This window comes from Pistacia vera, unplaced genomic scaffold (assembly GCF_008641045.1).
Source record: "Pistacia vera cultivar Batoury unplaced genomic scaffold, PisVer_v2 Contig732, whole genome shotgun sequence".
Taxonomy (NCBI): Eukaryota; Viridiplantae; Streptophyta; class Magnoliopsida; order Sapindales; family Anacardiaceae; genus Pistacia; species Pistacia vera.
In genome coordinates this window covers 86,179-102,364 of record NW_022196593.1, presented here as the reverse complement: position 1 = coordinate 102,364, position 16,186 = coordinate 86,179, and the positions used below count along the sequence as shown (strand labels likewise).

The window sequence follows — 16,186 nt, the reverse complement described above, 5'->3', positions numbered from 1 at the left end:
ACGTCTTGAAAGTTTCAACTACAAAGTTGGTCACGCCGACTCACCCCATAAGGCTTATGCCTTTACTTTCATAACCAATTGATCACACTAACTCGACCTAAAAGGACTAATGCCTTGAATTTCAACTACAAGTCGGTCACACTGACTTTGCCATAAGGCCCAATACCTTGACTTTCAACTACAAGTCGGTCACGCCGACTCAGCCACTAGGTCCATGCCTTTACTTTTACCACCAGTCGGTCATGCTGACTTGGCTCAGAATGCTTAATGCCTTTGCCCTCACATTCAGTCAGTCATACCAACTAGACTTACTCTACACTTGTTTTATTATTTACAAATAATTACAATTATTGAAAGTTAATGGCTTAACGTCAATCAGTCATACCAACACGGCCCCATGACATCAATATGTGAATATTTCTAACGATTCAAATTCATTTAGTCACACCGACTTAACCTCACGGCACTTAGCTTTTATTAGTATATGTGTTTACACATTCAATCGGTTACAATAACTAGGCCTTAGGGCACTAAGTAAATTTACACCTTCAGTCGGTCATACCGACTCGACCTCAGCACACCAATTTTTAGAAAGCAAACATCATACGTCGACAGAAAGAAAAATGACACATGATGACAGGCCAAATCAAAAGTATCAAAGAAGTATATTAAGAAGCTTTAAACGATTGAGAGTTGAAAGCAAAAGTCAAAAGGGCACCACGTGCCTTAGAGTTTACAAAAGTAAAGAAGAAAATAATAAACTAAGCGTCCACAGGACCCAACAGATCATCCTGAGCTGACTAGTCATTGGTCGACCCAACCTCCTCTTACCTGGCTGACCCCTCAACAGTTGATGCTTCCTAAGCAGCTTCAGTCAAACTTGCTAGAGCGTCTTCCAAGTCCTTAACAAACTCCTCCATTTGATCTTTGGGATCAAACTCGGCTCAGTCCTCCTCCACTCGATTGCCTCCCCTTGCCTCTCTTGGCCTTAATCTCCTCCCAAACTCTATATCTCTATCAAGATCCTAGTGAAAAGTGTTCCCAGCCTTGTATTCCCTCATCAGTTTAGCACAAGCTTTAATCATGGCATCTTCAGCAATAGACTTGCACCGTTCCCTGAGGGCGATCGACTCTTCATCATTCTCAGCCAACTCCCTCTTTAGTTCGGCCAATTCCAACCCCACCTGCTGCTACTTGGCAAAACTTTCCTTCACATTCTTCAACGCCTGGGCCTTTCGGTTTTTTAGACCAGTGTTGGACTTGGTCAGCTTCTAGATTCTTACATCCTAAGAGACTACGACTTTCTTCGAATAGAGGCTCCTATTCAAAGCCTATATGACAACTTGCAATTAAACTTTGTAACTTAACAAAAGAATTCAAAATCAAGATATACCTAGAGTTGTTGAGTCACTGCCCACTCGGCTGTAGCAGTTATCCCCATCTAGTTCAGTCTGTTCTCATCACTAGGAATCAGCTAGATGTCCCATCCCGGTTGTGTCAAAGTAGACCAAGGCTGTGATAGGGAAGGTAATAGTCAACTTCTCATCCTCATCAAACTGCACCTCCTTCAATGACCCCGCTTCAGCCGACGACTATCTAGTTAGAGTAGTCATCTCTGTTTGCTATACTTGGACCTTCTTTGGGACCGACTCCCTCTTTCTCTTGGCTCAACACTGCACAGTAACCTCACTCACACTCGGTATATCCACGTTAAGATTCTTCATCAACCTATCTGCAATGACAAACTCTTCAGGTGTTAAAGGATAAAGAAACAAATGTCGAAAGAGTATATGGTTGCAGTAGCAAATCAACAACATGTGCCATACTTGCTTAGATGAGAGGAACGAGATACCTCTCTGAACAGCCTCAACTCCAACCCACAGATGATTTGTTCTCAGGTTGGATTCCTTTAACACCACTCACCAATCTTTCTACTCCTTCGAAATGGCGAGAACTTCTCTCGTTGTCACGTCCAAGTTATCTCCACTTCGTCTGGCTCAGTTGTAGTTAGGATCTGTAAGAGAAATTGAGAATAAGACTTAGTAATCACAAGTATAGACTATAATCAGTCGCTCACCCGTGGCTCTCCATGTGTACGGTATCTCGCCCTGACCTCTCTCGCCAAATATGGCTTCGCCCTTCAAAAAGAAGAACCACTCATTCCAGTTCTTGTCACTCGACCTTAGGTTGGTCATCAAGTGGATGCGGCTATGCCTTAGAGTTATGGCATATCTACCCTTCTCTCAGTCGCGCTCCTTCAGATAGTAAGAGGACAGCAACTCGTGTAGACCGAACATCACTCGGTTCTGAACATACATCACCTCCAAGGCAAGTAACAATCTTCACCTGTTTGGCATGATTTGTGTCGGTGCAATCATGAAGTGATTCAACACCTAATAGGCGAGTCGAGGTACAAGTAGACATAACCCATGGTGAAACCACAACTCATACACACTCACCCATCCTTTTGCCTCCTAGTCAACCTTTTTGTAACTCTTAGGTATCCTAATCTCCACAGTGCTAGGGATGTGATATTGGGTCCTAATATGCCACTCATCATGCTCCTTGAGTAGAGGCGGATAGTCAGTGCCCAAAATCCCACTACCTGGTCAGCTCGACTCGTCTACCGATTTGTCACTCATTGAAGCATCACTCCCAAAACTATCAGATTCATCGTTCAATTCTTCCCCACTCATCATTTGCCTCTCAAAACTACTATTACCGAATCAGTAGCATCACCCAACTCGGAGACAACCACGTTTAACCCCTTAGGAATTCCCACAAGAATGTTACCTTCTTTCGATAGTACCACCATGATAGCAGCACTTTCATACCCACCTCCCATTTCCATCTCCATATGGCTCTCCTCACTTGACTTGGTATGCGACGACATTGAAGCAGTCCACACTTCAACTTCCCTCACTACACTCGACTCGGTCTGGTGGACAGACCGAATGACCAAGTCAACCTTAACCTCAACTAGCTCCTTAACACACAACCTAGCACTTCACTCGGCTTAGACAAGGACACCGAGACGAGCCGAATAGAGACACTGGGTAACTTAGCTTCTTCTTCTTTCCTCCAAAACCCAGAACACCAATGCTATTCACCTCAAAAAACACTCCCCTTTCAAAATCCATTTCTTTCTCTAGCAAAAACACACCAAATAGATGCCACTTATAACCTAAATCAACCGAAAATTCAAAAAAAAAAAAGCCCCAAAACTGTATTCTAGGAAACCCCAACCTATTCACCACTAAAACACACTAAAAATCCCAAAAATCACTCTAAATTGCCTCTAAAATTCTAAAAACTCGAAGAAGATTTAAAAAAAGTGCAGGAACTACAAAAACTTGAAGAGAAACTAGAGATTTACTGTGAAAAAAGGATTGGAATCGCAAAAGATCAACTCTTCTACAGAAATGATTTTTCTTTCTGGAAATAAGGACGGGAAAATGAATAATCACCCAGATGAAACTTCTTCTTTTTCTACACCTCCAGCCTGTCAGAGGCAACACGCAGCAACATCCAATTGGACGCGACCATTTGAATTCCCGCTCAAAATAAAGACAAAATCCCACTTATACACGTGTCAAGTGATAAGCTCACCTTGCGAGTTGCAATCCATTTCCGGCTCAAGGTCTACAAAATCCTGCTTTACACGTGCCTCATTCTCTTGGGGCCACCAAATCACACTCAGACAAAGCTGACCTCTCCTAGACAAGCTGACTCGAGCTCTAGTCCTTGAAATGGGGAAATCTTCCACTCAAGAGTTCATAAGTAGACAACACTCGCACTCGCTTGATCGGCCAAGTGAAGAAATCCACGAGAGATATCTTGCATCCTCCCACTCGGATTGCTTAACTAAATGAAGATATCTACAAAGGTTGCACTTGGCATCCTATCACTCGGCTCGATCAGCCAAGTGGGCACATTTACGAAGGTTGCACCTGACATCATATCACTAAGCTTGGTCAGCCGAATGGGTACATCTACAAAGGTTGAATCTCGCATCCTACCACTCAACTCGGTTAACCAAGTAGGGACATCTACGGTAAAGGTAAAGATACTTTGCACCATTCCTCAGGACAAAACACCTTTATTCAGTCGAAGGCACGCTCACTTAGCCTAAGATACCATCATCTGGCCTGGTTAACCTTGTTAGACTGACTACTCTCCAAGCGAAATACTCTTTAGCTTAGAGAGTGGGGGGCTAACTGTATGGGCCAAAAATCGTCTTAGGTCTTATCAGGCCCAAGTCAGTATTTTCCACCATGTAGACCCAAGATCATGGTCTAATTCCGGTTGGGCCTACATCACGCACGACCTAAACTCAGCCTCTCTCCAGATTGGGCAATCACTGTTAGCACACCTAGGGCTAGGCCCATTGGTCCAAGATAATTATGACTCTTCCTATTTGGGTTCTATATTCCTAATTCGCCCAAGATTTCGTATTTTCTGTGAATTAGGACTCTTAATCCTACTAAAGCAAGTAAATCAGGATCTTCTCCTATTCACTAAACCTCTACCATTATGGACTCAAAGTCCTCCTAGGATACAAAGATTCTACAACTACTATATAAGCAGGGGTCACACCTCTATTTAAGCATTCAATCTCAATACCACCTATTTACACCCAAGCTCTTACTCCTAAGAGTTATACACCTCTGTCGTGGTTCTAATCTCCAACTAAACTTCCAGTAACCCTTCCTTCCCTTAGCCCTTACTAAATTGTCTCATTCAACTTTACTGACTTGAGCATCGGAGTGCTTGCGACAGATACCACACCAGTGTTTATATAAACTTCACGCTTGTTTACTTTGTGTGCAAGTACAGCAAATTGCCAGTGGCCTCAATTTCATAAGATCAGACTCTTTCCGTAATTGTAGACTTTAGCATCTACATACTTCTTTGTAGAGAGATGTCTTCTTGTGTTGCGATTTCATCAAGTAATTTTGAATGTTTTATCGTATTGTTTGAGGTGGTGAGAGTCCTCATCTTCTCCTCACGATTGATCTGTGGAGCTTTCGCTGGCTTTACTGGCGGTGGAGGTGGCTTTCGCCATTTACTGCACGTAGTTGAAACTAACTAATTACCATATACATTCATTACTAAGTGGTAAGTGAAAATTGTTCTTTATTCGTCTGTGTAGCTTGGCCTCTGCAATTACGTAGAAAATATGATAACTGCTAAGTAATAAACCTATATATATGTTGACTTTGTGAGAATATACATTATAAGCAAAATTTGGCAAGTAATATATATATATAATGCAAGTGGGATCATTTAGTGCTAGCAGCAAAATAATTACTGGTAGGGCTACCAAAAAGATATTACCCAAATTAAACTAATGATAAAGGAGAGAAATTGGAAGATTTATAATCTTTGAAGATATTTCGAGTAATTTCTGGTGATAGAAGAAAAGTTTACATAAAAACTTAAATATGGAAATAATTATTTGAATCAAACAACTCACCATTGGCTGTATTTAAAAATTTTATCATTGATGATGCTTGTCGATTATCTTGAAGATGAATGCGATCGAGCTTGCTGTTATCAGTTGACTTTAAGTCTAATTAGGATTGTACTTATCAATTCATTCCATCTTTAACTTACCAATAAACAAATTCAATTTCATATCCTAACTTTAACTTTCCAATAAACAAATCCAGAAAAGACATTCAAAGGTGCTTTTGGCCATCTTATTGAGAACCAGGAAGGAAAAGAAAATCAACAATATTAATTTGTTCTTTGATTATTTTTCTCTAAATATGAGCGTGGCTAATTGCTTGTAATCAGACAAGAAAGTTGGAATTTGATAAGACTCCCTCTGAAAAAGAGGGCGACAAGAAAAAGGTGCTGCCTCAATTATTGGCATATAGCTAGTCATCACTCAGTTATATTTAATGAATATCTTTATAAGTACAGTACCATATAAAATTTTATCTTTGTTTGTATTAGCTTCAAGACCTAAGTATTGGTGTACTGTGTGCGTAGGATATATAGCAGAGATAACAAAGGAATGACAATACCACTTTTTGATACAAAATATGTGATAATTTTTTTGTTATTAGATTAAGATATTTTGGATAATTGAGATTAAATATAATTTATATAATTAATACACTTTGAAAATGATACGTATACGTATATACGCGCAAAGATTCTCTATTGATAATGTTAGTGAGAGATAAACTTAATTTATTGATAATCAAACAATTAAGTTAGAATTTATCTAATGTAAATCTTTTAATAACTTCTTACATGCATTGAAATTATAATACCTAAAAATATATTAGTAAAAATACGAACATCTACATTTAAGAGATGTCTTCCAGCAAGAAGAATTTACTAAGACTTGTTGGCAAATTCTTATCTTCATAAATTTTGTTTTTAAACAAACAATACTTCGAAGGTTAAAAGATTAATATGTTTTTTTTTTTTTTTTTTTTTTTTTTTTTTACCGTTAAAATTTGGTATATATATATAAAAGAATGAATATTGGAGAAGATTTTATCAAGGAAGATTGTTCTTGAACGTTTAAGTATGTTCAGTCGAAGAACAAATAAGACTACTTAGTTCAAACTGTATTTGATCGAAGTATGAAAGGAGAGAAAGAGGCAACCTCACACATACAAATTTTGTTATTTTCTTGCAATATGTTTACATTTATTCTTCTTAACAAATTAAACACACCAACTACAACACCAAACTCATTGCAAACTATGCTGTAATTAAACAAACACCAAGATGCAGCATGCACGATCACCAAACAATAATTAAACCCCAAACCCTTTGAGATTTCTAACTAGGAGTTTAATATGTAGTAATACAACTTAATATGAAGCCTAATTAGATTTGTTTGCAGAGCCCTGACTTTTGGCTTTGTTGCTTTTCTGATCAAGCTGTTTTGAATCTTTCTTTGAGCTGCTGGGAGAAGTCATCTTCTCTTCACCATTCGTCTGCGGAGGTTTCCCTGGCTTCGGTCGTGGTTTAGATGGTTGAGAACATTTTCTGGCGTGGTAACACAAGAAAAAAAGAAATTATAAGATGATTTTGTACCGATAATTCAACAACTCAACAAACAAGGTTTGGATTGATATTGATGAGCTGATCTAGTTGTCAAGATCCTTACTATCAGTAAAATTCCCTTTGTTTAATCAAAGAAGAATCGTACGTACATGTGTACATGTATGGTACAATATGATACCTTGGCAAACCTAGAAAATATATGTTGACTTTGTGAAGATACAAATGAAAGAATTAAAAGAAAAGATTCCATATAAGCAAAGGGAAAGAAAAACCACATACATGATCCCATTTTTTGAGTGCTGGTATGGCTTAAAAGTTGGAGGTTGGAGCATGGTCTTAGGCATGAAGCCACCTAATAAGAGAGCCATAATGATGAACAAATTTGAGAATTCCTTTCTTTAAGTTCTTCCTGAATGCTCTATAACTTAGCTCTCTCTGTGACTTCAAATTAGAGATATACAGCAAAGATGGATAAGTTTTATATATGCAGAGATTCTCAGTTGATAATGTTATAAGCTAGTGGGATTAGCTTTATGATACTGGTAGGGCTATTAGATGATAAATATGTCGATGACTCTGATATTTTTAATTTCCTATTAATTTTAGTGCAAAAACATCCAAGTTATAAAATTGATATTAGAGTCTCTATTTGTACAGGGTTGGTCCATGGTTTCATACTTCTTTCTTTTCATCTTTTTTACCTTTTTCTTCTTATTGGACATGTTGGCGTGGACATATGAGGTGGGTATATTATTGAACATGCAGTCATTGATGATGTATGTGAGATATTGAATTATTGAGCCACAGTGGTTATCTTGACTATGAGTAATATGTTCACTTATTAAATGTAGTCATCAAATTTATTTGGTTTGATATGAGCTCTTAGGTATATTATTCAAGAGATCTTTAAGTTCAAATCCATCCTCAAATGCTAATAAAGGTAGTTATTGGAGCTCTTACATGGTTTGTAGTTTCAGAGTCTCAAATGATTAATTGAGATGCGTGTAAGTTGGTCTAAATACCACGGTCATCAAAAAAAAAAAAAATTATTTGGTTTTCATTTATCGACAAAGTCATTCTTAATTACCTTTCCAAAAGCAATAAAGACTTTAAGTATTGGATTAATTTAGACAATTTTATCCGAGAGATCTAGATTAAACCAGATGAAATCATAGCCAAAAAGGTAAAGAAAATCGCCAATGTTTGTTCTTTTTTTTTTTCCAAATATGAATTAATGTAGCTAATGTCATCAAAAAATAAAGGTAGAATTTGATGGGGATTCGATCGACTACCACACAGAAAACGAGGGGAAGAAAAAAGAAACAAAAACATTAGTAGCCTCAATTATTGGTATAGCCATGATATTATTACTGTCATTTCAAAGAAACTAAAGTTATAATGATTTTCAAGGGCGAGTTGACATGATGAGCAGTTTAAAATTTCCCAATTAACCAAGTTACTAATAATAACGATAATAATCGCAGCTCAAGTATGCATAAACTATTAAAGATCAAATTTGTATAAATTTCATGAATTGACAATATGTTCTACAGTGGTTCTATAGGCAGGATTGACGCTTGATTCTCAACTGTGAGAGATTATCATCTTTAACATATAAATTATATAGTAAAGTAAAACTGAACCAGGACTTCATAGATTTATAAAAACTGGTTAATTTATTTCTGATCTTACAAAACATGATTTAACTGCTGAGAAAATTAACGTCTAATTTAACTAGCTCCAAACTCTTTTAGATTTGGAGTTAGAAAACTAAACTTGCATACACACGTTTATTAGCTTAGCCACTATTTTAAGCCATAGATTTCTCTGAAGAACCGTCATCACGTTTTGGTTTGCCTTTCTCGTACGTTTCTTCTACAACAGGAGTGTTTGAAATTCCCCTGCTGTGTGTAGTAGTCATCTTCTTCTCCTTACTGTTGGTTTGTCCGGGGGGGCCTTTCTTCACCGGCGGTGGAGGGGGTTTACAACATTTTCTGCCTCAGAAGAACAAAAAAATAAATTAAAAAAAATTATGAGATACGCAAATACAATTTAAATTAAACCAAAGATGAGACGATCAAATAAAAATTTCTGATAAACTAATAAAAAGTTCCATGAAAGTTTTTGACGTACATGATGCCGTTTTTTGGATGTTTTTGTGGCTTGAAAATGGGGAGTTGAAGGTTGGCCTTTGGCATGATGAGGTTAGCTGAGATGACTGAGAGAGCCATGATAAGAGGAAACGGAGAAGACCTGCAAAGGTAGCTGTGAGTTCAAAGTGATAAATGCTAAGGTTGGATTTTATATTGGCAAAAATTCACTGCTAGCTGATGCTCATATTACTGCAAGTGGAATCTATTTTATCATTTTATGCCTGTTTTTAGGGCTATAAAATGCGAAAGGGGCCACCGCACTGGTGGTCAGTGGTCCATTCATAAATAAAAACTTATTATTATTATTATAAATATCCGACTGCTACGCTACGATGCCAAAGCTGCAGAGATACCCAGTTAGTTATTTTATTATTATTGTTATTATCTCTTTTCCACTTTGAAAGTTCTTGACTACTTGACACTTGACAGCAAAGATAAATTATATTTGAATAAATGAGAAACAAAAATATATATAGAATAAGACGATCGGGAACTAAGACCTAAAATATACTACCCTGTACTATAATTTAGGCTTCTAGAGGATTGTTGTATAAACTTATTATTTACTCTAATCCCTGTACTACCTACTGATTCGATTGAGACAAGGATTTTCTTCATTCTTAAAACGATTAAAAATAACTAAGCTCTTCTTTTTATGTTCTTCCTTTTTCCTCTTATTGGATATGCTCACATGAATTGTTCTATATTATATTGAATTATTCAGTCATTTGGGATTAATTATCGTAAACAGTGCTAATAAGTGCGAGTAATTAGTTGACTTGAGTCAAAGTCGGCTTGCCCTTATCAAGTCTTCCCCTCTTTTACCAACTTCCCAATTTAAAGAATATGAAGACCTTGAAGTTTGAACCAAGTCAGAATTGATAGACAAAAAGCAAAAGGACAGCACTGATAATTTTTTTTTTATTTTTTTTTTCTCTTTTTCCCAAATACATATATCGTCCATATTGGATTAAAATCAAACAATAAAGCAAGGACTGGATGGGACTGCCTCGGGTACGTATAAAAAGAAAATAGTAGCAATCCTCAATTATTAAGATTCATTCATAAAGCTTAATTATGGATGATACTTATATGACATATTTGATATTTTGGAAATAGTTATGGAAATGTGGAAACATTAATCCATATGTAATGTATGTCATGCATAAACATGAAATATAGAATTAGTAATAAAGCATAGTATTACTATTCAATGTTGGATAGACGTAAATTGGGGTTTTGATATATATATATAAAAGATAATACTTATATATATAGTTTTTTTATATAAACCACTCAGGCAAACTAATGTGTTTTAAGATAATTGGATAATTTTAAACTAAAAATAAATTAAATAATTAAGGATGATTTTAAATTAAATAATTAAAAGAGATTACACAACAAACATAAAGAATTGTCAGTTTAGAATGAATAATTTATATAAAGACTAGTTTATATAGATAGTTTCTATATGCAGCATTACTTTATATATAAGTGTAAACATAATTTTTTGATATTGAATGTGGAATTGATATGTTACGCACTAATCGTATGTAGCCAGCTTCTTTCCATCTAAATTGGATCTTAGATAATGATCTAGAGTTGAGAAAGGGTAATGTTACTTCTCAAAGTATTCATAAATTATAAAAACATAAAAGATCCCTTCTTTTTTCATATAATAAAATCTTTCAAAAACAATTTTACATCGAACAAATTCTCTATCTTCATTAAGCATATTAAGAGCTGTAATATATATACTCCGTCACTTGTACATCAAGTTGCAAGCTAAAGAATATTACATCGATTCTCAACGGCTGGTGCCATGTAGCAAAAGTACTGGCTTAAAGAGAATCAGAAGTAAATTTTTAATGTACTATAATTGGAATTGGATTTTGTTTTGTAGCTCTAAGTGGCGATCATGCAGGGGGGGATACAGGTCAACGAGAATGAAAATGGACATTTGCACGAATAAGAGAGAGGTCTCATGTGGGAATTAAGAATACTTGCCAAAAGTGGATCAGAATCGCTTCTGAAATCCATCATCAGATATCAACTATTATAATTAAAGTGGAACTCAACATGCATTACAATAAAGAAAAAGAGTTGAATAAGCATTTCAGGTATAAAACAATTACCTAGAAGTTGACGGAATTAATCAAAAAGAGGGATCTTGTAAAAGCTTGTTATTACTGCAATGTAATCTTTTATCATTTTTCACTTGGTATATTTGCAGAGATAACTACAATATAAATAAATAAATAAAATTATTTTCCAAAAAATTTAAAATTAATGATAATTAAAAAACGAGAGTTAACATTATGCCAAGAAACTATATAATCTTATATGCTAAAAGATGAATTAAGAGTCAGATAATAATTACAAAGAGTTAATAAGCAGATAATTAACTTGATAATTTTAATCAAACGTTTATCTAATCTTATTTTAATTGCTCTATATAATCTCACAAACACCATTGTCAAATTTCACCCTACTCAAGCTAATCAAGTTTTTCAGTATTCGTATTCAAATTCAAGCTAATATCTTTGGTAGTAAAACCTGACATCTTGTTGGTTAGTCTTGAATTGATTATTTTACTTGGAATAGATAAAAAAAAAAATGTTATAATTATACAATCAACAAAAGTTCGTTCATGTTTATCTTTTACTCGTATTTTTTTTTTTTTTTATGATTTATATAAATCTTAGTAGTTAACTATCAAAATTAGTATTTCTCCATTAATATTTTTATAAACATAACTTATTAATGTTTACTAAACTTTAATAGGATATTTTTCGTTCTCTTAAGATATAAAGCATAATGGAATGCCTTGAGCAAAGTGGTTAATTAATGTATTTAATTTTCTATACCTAAAAAAAGATATAAAGCATAAGCTTAGATAAGCAACACTGTGGTCCTAATGCATTGGAGAACTTTTGTCTCTCACAAGCTATTGTATTCAACATGGTATCAAGACTCAATTAAATTGAACAAAAATATTTTTTTGCCAAAAGCACTGTATATAGTTATATGAAGAAGTGCTTCTGAAATCCATAATCAGAAGTATTTTAATTAAGGTGGAACCAAACAAATGCATGCATTACAATAACGAATAAGAGTTGAAGCATTTCGGGTATAAAAGCAATAACCTTATGAGGCTACTAGAAGAGTAGAAGTTGAAGGAATAAAAAAGCTGAGGCATCTTGTAAAGTTTTAATTCACTCGGCACATATACATGCAGTGAACAAATGCCTTCCTTTCTTATTTTAGATTTAGATGCCGGAGCAGAAAATTAGTCGATTTTTTTTATGGTGGTGAAAGCATATGTTATCAACAATGCGGTATAGCAATTAGCAAGTAAGGCATGAGAGAATTTCGTAATTAGAATAGATTATTTACTTAAAAGGTACTTAAAACACTCTCTAATACCGGAGTTTTCCTCACCACCAGAATAAAGCTCTCTCCCAACGCATATGCATAACGCTAATATTTTAACCACCACTAAATAACATGATAATAAAATAATAAAAGGAGGTTTTATGAATTTATGAGTTCGAGTCACTTCAATCACTAATAGAGATAGTTATTTACGTTCTTACATAGCTGACAGTTTCAGAATCCTAAAAAATTAGTTGAAATACGTACAAGCTAACCTGAATAACCTCAATGATTAAAAAAGAAAAAAAAATGTCTTAAATAAATTGTTTAACTTTGGTCTCCCTCATCCATTAAACATTACACTTTAACTCTTTAAACATAATTTTCCGGTTCCGTCACTTACACTTTGACTCCCGAAACATAATTTTCTGGTTCCGTCACTTACACTTTGACTCCCTGAACATAATTTTACGGTTTCACCACTTACAGTGGAGGCCACCCCAAGCCTTATAAATTTTTTAAAATTTCATGTATGAAATAATAATTTTATCCTTTAATAGCTATTTATTATCTGTCGGGCCCATTACTTGTTCAGTTATAAATTTATCCCCCTTTAAATGCAATTTCTTATATAAATTTTTTTTACTTTGATCTCCCACAATATTAAGCCAGTTTGACCACTGCCCATATAATTCCGAGATTTTGCATCTTTTTCCTGTTGATGAACTCTCTTAAATGCATATATAATGAAAATTAATTGTTAATTAGCTAGTGTCAGTTCTGATGCAATGAGAAGAGATAGATAGCACTTCCTAAAGCTTCTGTTAAAGAATTACATGAAATTAACTAGTGACAACGAAGGAAGAACTATTCTTGCATCAAAGGTGGATAGTTTATAAAAGTTAATGGAGAACAGAACAAGAGAAGCCAGTAATAAATTTATTATATGCATGGCTGAGAACAATTGGGATTTGGGAATCTACCTGATTTGCTGTAAATAAAGGGATTCGGGTTCCCCTTATCTACCCAAATTCTTTTATATATGGATATGAAAATTATATATATATATATATATATAGAAAGTCTGCTCTAATTATAGACATCTCTTTGGCTTAATTAGGAAAAAGCCCTCTTGAAATTTAAAAACCATTCTCTCTCTTGAATTTTCATAATGTATATAAATATATTCAGAATAAAATAATAGGCTTGTAATCAGGTCAAACTTCTAGAGATGTAGATTAATTAAAGATTTAATTTACTATATACATATATCTGGATCGAAATGACCTTGGTGATAGAACTATAGTTTCATCCTCTTTTTTATGTCAACTATTCTCTCATTGTTGGACAAAGATACAAAATTTCCGCAACATATATTTAGCATACGGGAACAAGAATTTTTTAAGGTGTAAAAGAATTGAAAAGGAGAGTATGGAAGAACTGATTCCTTTGTTTTTCATAGAGTATGGTATAACTGTAGTACTGTACATCTATATATAAAAGAGCATTTACAACGGATGCCTACATTTATATGAATAATTAAAATTAAAAGATTACAGCTATACAATCTTATAACATAAACGTAGGATCGAATCTTCCTCATTTGTTAGGCTCCTGATTTGTTGTTGAGAGTTCACCAAACCTGCTGCTGTGATTTTGGTTATTACCGTTGCTGCATATCTCAATATTCTGATCTTCAATATCTTCAGCCTTTAATTCCGTTACATTGACTTGATTCTCTACAAGGTATAAACTAACTACAATAAAACCTCTCTATAGTGATATTCTATATAGGAATAACCTTCATATAATCATAAAAAAATATGATCTTAACTTGGGTCAGTTATAAATAAGAATAAATTTTATATTGTAATAAGTTATAATTTTTCTAAGTCCCGTATTAAGGAACTTGCCCCTCCGCATATATATATATATATATTACAAAAATATATATTATATATATATTACAAAAATGATTTGTACTATAGAGTTGTTACCATATCTTTTATCTTGCGGGTTTATAATAAGTCGCCAACATTGACATCTTTTTATTGAAACCAAAATATTTCTAGTTTCTCAAGTATGTTTAGAACTTCTTGACACGAAACTTTTTATATTTTCATATTATCATCCTCAGGATTATCTCCTTCCTCTTCTTGTCTAATTCTAGTAATATTTTTTCTTTAGTTAAAGCATACATAATTTGTTACTCATTTGGATGATTGAGAAACACATTAATATCTATTTGATTAGTGTAGTGAAGTCATCGTGATTACTCAATTCTGCAATAACTCTTTGATATCCATTTTTGTACTATCCTAATGCTATTAAAACAATGAATTGAAATCCTAATGCTATTAAAATATGAATGGAAATCCTAATACTATTAAAACATGAATTAAAAAATTAAATAAAAAAATAATTATTATAACTACACCTCTATTAAATTATAATCTCCTCATAGTAATAAATTTAGTTAATCCCAACATTATAACTATAGAGAGATTATACAGCTATAATATAATTGTTTAATTATTTTGTATTTCATCTTAAACATACACTTTAGAAGAGAGTTCTAGGTGCAGATGTGATGTTGATCAAGACTTGTGAATTTGTTCTTTGTTTTTGGGGCACCTTTGATGAGGAACCAGATGCAGATCTTGATAAGATTAATACTAGATCTTTTATTATTATTTCTCAACTTTATTACATAAACATCACTATTAATTCTCTTACAACATATATAATAGTTACTCATATGAAGCCTTAGATTTGTTAGCAGAAGCTGCTTGTTGGCTTTCTTGTTTGAGTTCTTTCTCAGTATCATAATTCTTTGAGCTCTTGGGATCAGCACTCATCGTCTCCTCATGACCACCATGGTTGGTCTGCGGAGGATCTCCCTTCCTCACCGGCGGTGGAGCAGGTTTACAAAATCTTCTGTCACCATCCAAACTTAAATCATCAGTTAGCAAACACGGATAAATATTAAACCAATATATATAAATATATAGTGCGGATGTTCTGAAATTTTTTTACGTGCAAACTAAAGGTAAACGTTCAAAAATCAATTTTCAAGACGTTCATACTTCTATTTCATACTAAATCTTTGGAAAAAATTTCAGACGTCCGCACCTTAATTTTCCTGTATATATGTGCCTCCATAGACTGAATGCGTGAAAATAAATATAGAAAGAACGAAAATAATGTGTTCCATGAAAGGAGGGGCAAACTTACATGATCCGAATTAAATTTGGGTTGAAAGTGGGGAGTTGGAGGATGGACGTCGTCCTTGACCTTGGCATGAGGAAGAATAACCTACTGAAGAAAGCCATGAGGAGAATGCAGAGATCATCAGATGGATAGCAGTGAGTTCTAGCTTTATATCTATCTATTTATTTATTTATATATATGGGATTTGGAAACAGGCTCTTGAGATGTCAGAGGATGTATAAGCAACTTGAATATGAAGCTTAATTAGTATAATAAATTAGATGCGTTGAAGGCATAAAAGACTGTTACAGATGGATAAGAAATATATATAAAATTGTATAAACTATTAAGAATGATGATGTTGATAATGTCTGTGAATTTGTTCTGATGGGAGATGGTTTTGGTACCCAATGCAA

General features: G+C 34.2%; 2 long non-coding RNA genes across 2 annotated transcripts; both read right to left on the bottom strand.

Moving 5' to 3' along the window:
* Window positions 1-6,613: 6,613 nt before the first annotated feature.
* LOC116115194 lies at window positions 6,614-7,561 on the bottom strand. The gene is made up of 2 exons (XR_004125632.1): window positions 7,312-7,561; window positions 6,614-7,014 (listed from the first exon to the last, which is right to left on the bottom strand). It is a non-coding gene; the product is annotated as an uncharacterized LOC116115194 (long non-coding RNA).
* A 1,098-nt stretch (window positions 7,562-8,659) lies between these two features.
* Window positions 8,660-9,341, bottom strand: LOC116115198. Its single transcript, XR_004125633.1, has 2 exons — window positions 9,166-9,341; window positions 8,660-9,026 (listed from the first exon to the last, which is right to left on the bottom strand). It is a non-coding gene; the product is annotated as an uncharacterized LOC116115198 (long non-coding RNA).
* Window positions 9,342-16,186: the final 6,845 nt, after the last annotated feature.